Source organism: Lepus europaeus, chromosome 13, assembly GCF_033115175.1.
Source record: "Lepus europaeus isolate LE1 chromosome 13, mLepTim1.pri, whole genome shotgun sequence".
In the NCBI taxonomy this organism is placed as follows: domain Eukaryota; kingdom Metazoa; phylum Chordata; class Mammalia; order Lagomorpha; family Leporidae; genus Lepus; species Lepus europaeus.
In genome coordinates, this window is record NC_084839.1 from 56246569 (window position 1) to 56257955 (window position 11387).

Sequence of the window (11387 nt, forward strand, 5' to 3'; positions counted from 1 at the left end):
AACATGACCAAATATCTCAGAACTATGGCTTGGCCAAATGTTGACACATGAAATTAACCAACACAGGGAAGAACAGGTTCCATGATGATGTTGATTTGTTGGATGTACCCCTTTTACACAAACACATACAACCATAAGAACTTTTACATAGCACATATTTTCCACAACATTATTTGAAGATCCCTAATATGATTGATTTCAAAATTATTTGCATCTAAATAAATTTAGTTTTAATTCCATTTTTCCCACAAACTTTTTTAACTGCTGTTATATGATAAAATAGTAAATTATGTTAACATGGGCTTTATTTTCCTATTTTGTTACTAATGCTAGGTTTCTATTCATCACTTAGGAATTACAACAAACATAGCATGTCTTCCCAAAGAGATCTTAATTCCATGAAGAAGAAGGAGCCAATGATGATGAAAAAGGGGCAGAAGGAAGAGGAGGAGGAAAAGGTCATGTCTGCATGTTCGTAGCACCAGCCTAAATGACAAAGTGTACGTTGAACATGGATTTGCTGCTTGATTGGGCCTCCTTTTTGTAAAAGGAATGCCATCTCCATCTTAATAATATGGCTGGATTTTTAAGAAATCAGACTTGCAAATATGAGTCCCTGAATGAGAGCTCTCCCTCTGCTTTACTTGCAGGCAATGCAAGTAAAAGAAGAAAAAAAAAAAGGTGAGCAGGAAAGCAAAGTCACCCCCTGCATTAATTGCCGGATATGTCTCGGGGTTTTTCTCAACCGCAGTTAGGGCAGCTTTATTTATTGATCCGTAATTGCCTATTGAGCACCGACAATGTGGCAATGGCTAGCCTCTGAAAAGTTACCTTCCTTGTTCTGAACAATGGACACATGTGTCTAATTCCAAACAGGAGGGACATCATTCAGCATTGGGTTCAGCTGTGCTGGGGTCGTGCTCTGTGAAGTCAAGTGACTCATGAATGTTTTGGACCTTCTGTTCTTCCTCTCCTAAGCAGGCCATCAGTTAGAAGACCCCAACCACTCCAGAACTGGGTATGAGCATCCGTGAGACAATGCACATGACAGCACTTCTTGCAGAAGCAAAGTGAACATAAACAAGGCATTCCTGATCACTGCCCTGGAGCTGTTTCCTCCTGCCCTTCTAGGAGAAGCCAGCAGAGTTGACTGGCAATGCCGTAAGGCAGCCATCATGTTAAGGAGGCTCCCCTTCTGTTTGAGGCCCTCACCAGCCTTCCTCAAAACAATCTGCCAGCAAAGTCAGTCTTGCTTAAGACTGGCTGCTCCCACATAATTCCCCCATAGGCCTGTGCTTTTACATCTGACATTCACCCACTAGCGTGTCTAACTGTCCCCCAAGTAATCAGCACATTGTTATTTATAGTTTTTCTTATTTCAATGTTCATTTGTTTATTAAGCTCATTCTAGCACCACAGCCAGAAAAAAAGGAGTGATTGAGAGGTAAGAGAGTGGCCAGCACTATGGCGTAGCAGGTAAAGCCACCGCCTGCAGTGCTGGCATCCCATATGGGCGCCAATTCGAGTCCTGGCTACTCTACTTCAGATCCAGCTCTCTGCTACAGCCTGGGAAAGCAGTAGAAGATGGCCCAAGTTCTTCGGCCCCTGCATCCACGTGGGAGACCCGGAAGAAGCTCCTGACTCGTGGCTTTGGATTGGAGTGGCTTTGGATCAGCATAGCTTCAGCCCTTGCAGCCAATTGGGGAGTGAACCAGTGAATGGAAGACCTCTCTCTCTGTCTCTTCTCTCTGTGTAACTCTGACTTTCAAACAAATAAATATATCTTTTAAAAAAAAAGGTAAGAGAAAGAGGAAGAAAAAGATGGAGGAATCAGTGAAAATTTATTTTACAAATGGGGAAACTGAGGTTCAAAAGGATGAAAATAATTTTTCAATACCACACAGCAAATCAGGGCCAGGACTACAGCAATCTCTATCAAGCCCATGTCTTCTCTACTGTTTGGGCTCCATGCTCACCATTTCTCTGTAGCAGCAGGCTTAGAAAAAGTACTTCATTATTAAGAATCTACTGGACCAGGCCAAGCTTTTGACCTAGCAATTAAGCCACTTGTTGGGATGCCAGCACCCCATATTGGAGTGCCTAGGGTCACTTCCTTATTTTGGTTCCTGACTCCAGTTTCCTGATAATGCAGACCCTAGGAGGGAGTGGCAATGGCTCAAGTAGTTAGGTCCCTGACACTCATTTGGGAGACCCAGATTAAGTTCTCAGCTCCTGGTGTCAGCCTGGCTCAGTCCCAGCTGTTGAAGGCACGTGGGGAGTGAACCAGCAGATGAGAGTGCTCTCTCTCTCCCCACCTTGTAAATAAAAAATTAATAAAATTTTATCGGAACAATGGGCTCCAGCTAGCTACTTGTCAAAATTGGGGTGCACAGTAGATACTCAATAAATGCTTTTAGATTAGTTATTAATGAAATGTTATTTTATGGCACTAGTATTATTTTCCCAATTGCTTTCAATTTCACATTCCCATCTTTACCTGCATAATTGATAGTGTAGGTGTTATTTAGCTCAAGAACAGAAAATGAAGACTGAAAAGTAGCTTGCCTTCCAAAGTAGGGGTAGATCCCAGCTGGAACTCAGGGTTCCTGACTGGCTACCTGGTGTTTTACCATGGCCCAGAATGAACAACACTGCAGGAGGGAAAGAGTTAGTATGGGTAGTGCAGTAGCAGATGGCTCCTTGCCACCACTGGAGGTGACTTGGAGTCTTTAGGAAGCTTTCCCCACCATCATGGTAAGGAAAGAGGCAGGCGGGCACTGGCTTTTATGAGCAGAATTTATAACGGGGAAATACTGGGCTTGCCAATGTGCCTGGCATTCCCACCCAGGGTGAGAGAGGCGGCCCAGCCTCTGCCTTCAGGGTTCCACTGTCAGGGATTCTGTTCCAGTTGTCACACATCATCATTTCTCCCCTGGGTCATCTGAAAGTTCTTCAGGTAAATTAATGCCTTTTTCTTTTAAAGCATACATGCACACACACGTAGACACACATACACACACTTACATAGTTTTGAACGTAATGATGACTATTTTGTGCCACTAGACTCTTGGGCATCAGTGTCAGAACCTTCTGCCTTGCTTTTGTCTTTGTGTCTCTAGTGCCCAGCTTAAGTAACACAGGGGCTTGACAAATACTTGTTGAAGTTCCGCATTTGCCATACCTCTGGCAGGGGTAAAACACAGAATCATAAACGAGCTTTTCTCTGGCCATTGGTGAAGACATGTGCTCTGTGATGGCCGCAGCCCAGACTCTTGAGGGTGTAGGGGGAAGGAGAAGGGGCTGGCTGAGAATGAATGGACGAAGGACATTCTGACCCCTGCATCCCAGATTCTAGAATGCGGCTGCATTTTACTACAGGCCCCCCTCAGGTCTGTACAAGGAGCCAATGCACGCAAACAGGATTCAGGTCTGAAAAGTTGCAAACCTGGATGCCAGCTGACCTCGTGGTGGATTGTCAAGACTGAGTCCCAGCGAGGTTCCTCCAGCGTCTGAGCAGGTCTCTCCTCCCCTCGCATACCTGTGGGCTCAGCAGGTGGATCTGGTTGTTATCAGTGTTGAGGGGAGAGACCTTTCTGGACAGATTTCTCGTGTCTTCTGCAGGGATAACTGGGTGCTTGTTTTCCTGGCTTCCAGAGTAGCTCTCCCAAGAGGAGCAGGGGAAGTGCCTGTGCCAGGACCAAGCTGAATGCTTACTGATTTGGACATGAGGCTGTGTTGGTTTCGGATGGGACTGCTTAGATTGGAGGGGAAAGTGAAAGAAGAAATTTCTCTGTGCAACACATAGCAAAAAGATCAAGTTGTGAATAAGTGAAAATTGTCAAGATGTGGTTTTACAGACACAGGAGACATTTTTTGAGAAAGGTGAACATGGGGCTGCTTTTCCTCTCGTTATGGCTCGTGGCGATGTTTTCAGAGTCCTGCAGTGTTTGTTGTTGATTTTAAAGCCATGCTGTACTTCCTGTGTGCTAAATGTTGTCACAGGTTATCCTACCACATTTTCCCCTTGGGTGCCTGTGCTACATATTATGGTGCCCACAGCACAGGTAGTGACGTTAGGAGACATCACATTTCTCCCGGATTACACAGCCAGTGGCCAGCAAAGCAAAGCGATTCCTAGTCAGGCCTCAGAACTCCAACATTCTTGTTTCTCCCAGTTCTCCAGGCACTTCTTTGGCCAGCCTTCCACCTCCTTTGCTTCGGTGAGTCTTTCTGAAGATCCACAAGTACAGAACGTGGTGTCCGTTCATGTGCAAGCAACACCAGGAGTAGAAGGCCTGGCTCCTTCCCTCAGGCACAACATCCATAATGAATAGAGACAGCACCCAAGAAAGGCTGGTTCCTGAATTCTGGCACTCGCCTGAAAGGACTGCCTCCCCGCCTATGGCATGAGACATGAAGGTAAGTCAAGTGCATGTGTCTCAGGGAAGAGGAAGCTCCAAAGGCCTCACTGTGCCACCTGGAAGAACTCGGAAATTGCTCCCTGCCCATGGCATTACCCCCAGGGCTAACATTTTAGTCTTGACCATTTATTCCTGCAAATTTTTTTTTAATCCAGGAATTGGGACACTCTTCTCACGGTTGTTGGAAAATCAAGGTATGCAGCAGTAAATATAAGCACATTTTCCATCTCTCAGTTATTTTTGTTAGGATGTTAGAAAAAATAAAACTTACATATGAAAAGAAGTTTATTTAAGGAACCTACACAAAGAACAAAGTTAGGTATCTAATAAAATCTGAATCATAGCACAAAGTCAGGCATTTTAAATCCATAAGATGTGATTCGACTATTCTACCATGGAACCCTTGCCTACAAGTGTTTTATGGTGGACCACAGAACCTCTACAGTCTGGTTGCTACTGAACCTCTGAGCCTCAGTTTCTCCCTTGTCCTAACGCTCAACCTCTGCCCCGAACAGGGGCTGCTTCAGCTCACGCTCTTCCAGCATCATGCTTGGGAACACTCAGCTCTTTCCGCTTCCCTGATTTCCCCACTCACCACCTAGTGACCCTGCCTTCTCGGTCCTCTCCTCTGCCCCCCTCCTGGACATTTCCCTCCATTTGTTCAAAGAATATTCCTACTGTGCCCCTCATAATACACGGGACACATCCACAGTCGTGGAGCGAGCTGGACTCCACATGGGCTGAGTCCACGGCTGAGGTCAGGTCTGTAGGGGCTCTGATGAGCAGGTGGCGTAGGAGCTGCCTGGGAGAGAACCTCTCCTAAAGGAAGACATAACCAGGCCAAACAGCCTTCTACACTGCAGGCTGTGCCAAGTCAGCCCTAATGGACTTGTGTCTGGTACCCAGGGAGCAAGATGGCTGTGAGTAAAACCCCAGTTACATTACAAGATGTCACTTGAATCAGCAGCTGTGACCAAAAGAGGCAAGGATGGGGAAGGCATCGGCAGAAGGGCAGGGTCCCAGAGCAGGGCCAGCAGGACCCAGAGCTTGAAGCCCACTCAGAGGCCAAGACAGAGCCAGAAGGAGATGGTAAGGAGAACTCTGGAGCGAGCACAGAGGTGTTAGCCCATGGGTGACAAAGTGGGTGCCCAAAAAGTGCCAGGAAGGATTTTATGAAGGAGTTGGGGTGGGAGTGGTAGCCAGCCACATACAGGGTATGTGGCCACTGCACTTACCAACGTGTTTTGGCATTAGGTGAGTGCCATGTCTGTCCCCCCTCCTGAAGCTTCTAGACAGAAAATGCCAGCCAGAGTCTTTTGGAACCCCCACCCCAACCCCAGCAAGGAAACTTATATGATGGTCTTCAAAACATTTATGGAACATGTGTATTGTGAAAAAACTATGCATAGATTTTAACATGTTTTTATACCAAGATAGACTTCTTTTAATTTCATTCTCCCACAAACTTTTCAAAGTATACTTGGATAACCTCTGACACCATACTGCCTGGTGGTTAAGACATGAATGAATGAATGAATGAATGGTTAATGGTGCTACATTCATTTCAGAAAACATAAACAGCATGAACAAGTGTGCAGAGATGGGAACAGCAAAGCAAGAGGAGGATGTAGGGAGAGAAAAAGGTGACCAGTGGGGCGTGGTGAGATATTAAGTTAGAGAGAAAGGCTGGGGCCAATAGGCGAAGCGTCATGAAACCATTGGCAAAGAAGTTTAACTTGGGGCCTCAAGGCGCTCAAGCATCCTTGCGGGCCAAGGCTAATTTGTAAATACGACAACCAGTTTGTCATCAGTGCGAAAAACCTGAATGTGCATTCGGTTTCTTGGGTTCCAGATGGTATCGAGGATCATTTGAAGGGTTATTCTCTCATCCACTTAATTTGCTCAGTTGGTTTTCAGTTGTTTCAAAGGTTTTCAGATTTGGTTTGGTGGAACATTTTGAGAACAGGGAGCATTTTGGTTTCTGTTGATTTGTTAATGGTGCAGGCGTAAAGTGTGTTAAGTCTTGCTTAACACTGAACATTGAGGACCAGAAAAACGAAGAAGCTTTTACTAAGGCTGGACAATAAACAGACTCCCCTGTGCCCTGGTCTGCGTGCCAGACCAAGTCTTCATTCACTTGCTCCTTACTGTGGGCACTGGGTGCAGAGCCTGTGGCTAACTGCACTCCCTGCGAAGCTCTCAGAGCACCTCACACTGGACTGTGTGGCCAGCCTCACTCTGCTCGCCAGGCCCCGGGAAAGAGACTCCCAGCTATGATATTAACGAAGGCCCTTCACAATTACCGTCCTTCTACACAATCTGCATTAAGCACTAAAAGATTCCTCCACAATCTCCTTCGTTCTTTTCCTTTTTTGGCACCTGCACGAAGCCTGGCAGGACTGAAGAGTCACGGATGTGGAGGGCGGCGAGGGGGAGGGTGGTGTGGCTTCATGTCTGAGTTCCGCAGCTCATTCTCCCCCATTTCTGGCCTAGGGAGGGGACAGATTTAACCTTGTTTGTTGGGAGGCTTAACATCTAAATTCCTTTGGGATTCCTGCAGATGAGGTAAAAAGAAAGAATGCAAATGAGAAGAAGAGAGGATAGTAGGAAAGCAAACAAGAAAGAGTAGAAGGAAAGAAAACCCACGAGCTAAGAGCTTCTCTTCACCTCTATGGAGACAGCTTCCAAAGAATTTCATGACTGCCTGGAATAACGTCTGCCCCACCTGGTACACACGCCCTGCAAATTGGCTTCAAATTTTACTACATTTTCTAAGTAATAAAATACTCCTTACTCATAGAACATGCTCTCCAGGTACGGGAGGCATGGCTCACGCTCAACTTCTTCAGGAACTTGCTCACTGCTGGTAGGTGTGCCATTATGGGCTGATTATATTTTATAAGTGGCTTCCTTTTCTCAAAGCAGATGTCTCCATAGTCTTGTCTCCAAGACAAAGTGCCAAAGGCCCGATCCTCACAAGCCATTTAACAGAAGCCAGTGAGAACACGCACAGTGAAGAAAGGCAGTGTGCACTCCCATGCAGGTGCTAGATAGAATGTTTAGGGTGCCTTAATTATGATAATGACTACTCAATGGTCAGATTTATAAAAGAGAGAAATAACGATTTTTAGATACTTTTATGGTCATGTGTTATTACACACTAGTGAGAAATGGGTTTTTTTCTCTGGGTATGTATACCTGATTATAGTAATGATGATAATAATAATAAGTTATATTTTATAGGCCTCAAATTCCAAAGGCCCTTGAGCTCCTCATATCATCATTACTGTAACTCACAGCTAATTATATACTGACAGTCTGGGCATGCAAGTAAGAATACTTGCCTAGACTCTGACTCATTTCTAATGGGAAGGTCAGTGGTTCAAATCCTGGGAAGGGATGCTCTGTGTCGACAGCACGCAGCCGGCGGTCCCTCAGGGAAGAGAAAGCTGCAGTATCAGAAGCTGGCAAAGCCCTGGTCTGGGGGTGAGTCATACAAGGCGGGCCTAGACTGGCTGCTGACCACTGGGTTTGGATTGGATGTTCCCAGACCGTGTCAGTCTCATATGCTTTCTTCTCTTGACAGTGTGTCCGTTTGCTAAATCTGCTGTCACAAAATGCCACACACCGGGAACTTCAACAACAGAAATGTACTTCCCAACAGCTTCAGAGACGGGAAGTCTAAGATCACGGTATTGGCTGGATTGGTTTCTTTTGAGGCCTCACTCCTAGGCTCTGGCTCCTCGGCCATCTTCTCTCCGTGTATGTCTCATCTCCTCTTTTTTTTTTTTTTTTTTTTTTTGATAGGCAGAGTGAGAGAAACAGAGAGACAGAGAAAGGTCTTCCTTTGCCATTGGTTCACCCTCCAATGGCTGCCGCGGCTGCCGGCCAGCGCACTGCACTGATCCAAAGCCAGGAGCCAGGTGCTTCTCCTGGTCTCCCATGGGGTGCAGAGCCCAAGCACTTGGGCCATCCTCCACTGCACTCCCGGGCCACAGCAGAGAGCTGGTCTGGAAGAGGGGCAACCAGGACAGAATCCGGCGCCCCAACTGGGACTAGAACCCGGTGTGCCAGCACCACAGGCGGAGGATTAGCCTATTGAGCCACTGCACCGGCCCTCATCTCCTCTTTTAATGTGGACAGAAATCATCTGGGTTAGGGCCTACTTTAATGACCTCGTTTTCACTTGATTCCCTCTTTTGAGACCCTGTTTCCAAATAGAGCCACATGCTGAGTAGGATTAGGATTACAACACACAAACTTCAGGGGAGACACTATTCAGCCCATAACAGACAGTATTCCGAATCTGGGTTTGGACAATTTGTGTTGTGGCTAAGATTCCTATAATCCCTTCCATGTAATCTACAGTCAAAAGCTGGCATTCTAGTTAGGGAAGTGAGAGGTAAAATTCCTCCCCATGATTTTCCAGGGACTCCTTCCCCATGGTTCCCATTCAAGGTTAAACCCAAAGTCACCTGCTCAAAAGGCTTCCCCTGACTCCGGAAATGTTCATGCACCTGACTTCACCCCCACCTCCCACATCACCTAGGTTACTTTTTAATAGTACTCACCACTATCTGAAATTACAGTGATCATTTATTTACTTAAGCACAGTTTCTTTCTCAATGCACTCTACATTCCAGGGCAACAGAAGCCATGCCAAGGGTTATACCTGGATCTCAGAGCCTAGGAAAGAACCGAGCACAAAGCTGCACAAGTCATCTTAAAGCATAGCAAGGAGAGAGATGACCAGAGTGGCTGTGTCCTCTCCAGGAGAAGAAGTAGCAGTCTGTTTCCCAAGGGTTCCCCCAAAAGGCTTGTGTTCCTTGGCAAATGTTCCAAGATCTAATCATCAAGACTCAGATTTTGTCAAAACCCAAAAGGCAAATCCATCACTCAGAGAAGCTCACCAGGCTGATGTGCTAAAGGGGACTTCACTTCAGTCTTCACACTCAGCGACAGCTGCCACAAGAACTGAACACTGGAGCACAGATGACCAGCAAATCTGTCCAACATGGGTGGGCCAGGAGGGGAGGCCAAACACAATCACAAGGCTGTGGAGGGCACATGGAATCTGAGAAGGGGTGTCTGACTGATGGACTGCTTCGTCCCATCCCTCTAAGTGCTCAGATCTCACAGCAGGGAGGATCCAACCAGCGGCACTGGAACCTCACCCCAGTGGCAAAGCCACCTGGTCAGGGCCAGCGTGGGCAGTGGCAGTGTTCACATCCAGGACTTTCCTTCTCCTGGATTTCCTGGATTTCAGGGATCTGGTTAATCCTCTTTCTCATTGATCATTTTTGCTTTAGTTTTGCTGCACGGTCAAGTCCTGTCCTGAGAACATCTCCCTGCTGGAGACCTCTCACCTCCCTGCCCTGATCAGTTTCCAAACCTCAGCTGCCATAGAGCTAACATTTCCCAACGACAGCATTTCCCAAATACCAAAACGTAAGTATTCGCAAAGCCAGAAACACAGCACAATATGTAATCCGCATTCATTTAATCAATAACACATACTAAGCGCCTCCAGTCTGACAGGGAAAAGGTATTCAGACATGAACAAGATGAAGAAGCTCTCTCTTCATAAAATTCTCATTTTCTAGTAGAGGAGAAGGCCCATGAACAAGCAAACAATGTAAGAAACAAGAAAGTACCAAGGAGTTATAGATGCTAGGATGCAAATCAAAAGAGGGTGCATGAAAAAAGACCTCCCTTCTCCACACAGGGGACCATGAAACTGAAAACAATGACAGGAAAGCAACACATGCACAAGTTGAAGGAACAGCACTGCCGGAAGACACAACAAGTCTGAAGGTCCCAGAGCAGAGCACACTTGGAGACAACACACTCGGAGAAGCACCAAGCAGGCCATAGAGGTGACAGGGTGGGTGGAGAGGGAAGCACAGCCCAGGAGGCCAGAGCCACCAGAAAGCCAGACCTCCCTGAGATTTCAAGCAAGGGAAGAGCAGGAAGCTGTTGGAGGTGTTGCCAGGGGAGACACACAATCTGCTTTACGTGTTTAAAATGTCACTATGGGAGCTACAGTCACACGGACTGTAGGGAGCAGGTTGGAAGCAGAGAGACCAGCGAGGAGGCCACTGCTGTGGTGCAGGGGGGAGATGCTAATGGTGCAGACCAGAAGGCCTGTTCAGATCTGCTTTGAAGGCAGAGCTGGAAGTTAGGTTTGAAGTGCCTACCAGCCAAGCAGAAATACCATGTTGGCCATGGGAGAGAAGAATCTAGAATTAAAGCAAAAATTTAAAATTAGAGATGTAAATTTTTAAGTCATCAGCATATAAAATGTAGTTAAAACTATGGGTGGAATCACCTGAGAAGAGAAAGCAGCCCCAGTATATTCCAACATTCTTTGCAGGCTATTCTTAGTTGTCCATTTGACCAGGTTAAAAGATACCAAGGTAGCAGGTAAAATTTTACCTTTGGGCATGTCTGTGAGAATGTTTTTTGGAAGACGCTGGCATTTGAATCAGTGGACTGAGCAAGGGAGATCTGCTATCACCCAGTGCAGGTGGGTAATGGATGAAGGCCCAGATGGGTGAAGGTGGGCAATGGATGAAGGCTCCAATGGATGAAGGCCCAGATAAAACAGAAAGGCAAAAGACAGGCAAGTTCTTTCCTGGAGCTGGGACTTTTATCCTCTCCTGCCTTTGGGTATTAGAACTCCAAGTTCTCTGGCCAGCAGACTCTGGCACTTCCCCCATGACCTTCAGTGTCAAGCTAAGAATTAGGCTATTGACTCCTCTGATTCCCAGGCCTTTGGACTGGACTGAGCAAGGTCACTGGCTTCCCTGGTCCTCCAGCTTGCAGTAGGCATATCCTGGGACTTGGCCTTTGTAAATGCATAAGTCAATTCCCGTAATGAATCCCCATCTACATGTATACATCCCACTGGTTCTGTTTCTCTGGAGAACCCTGCCTAACATACCATCAGAGAAGGAAGAGCCAGAA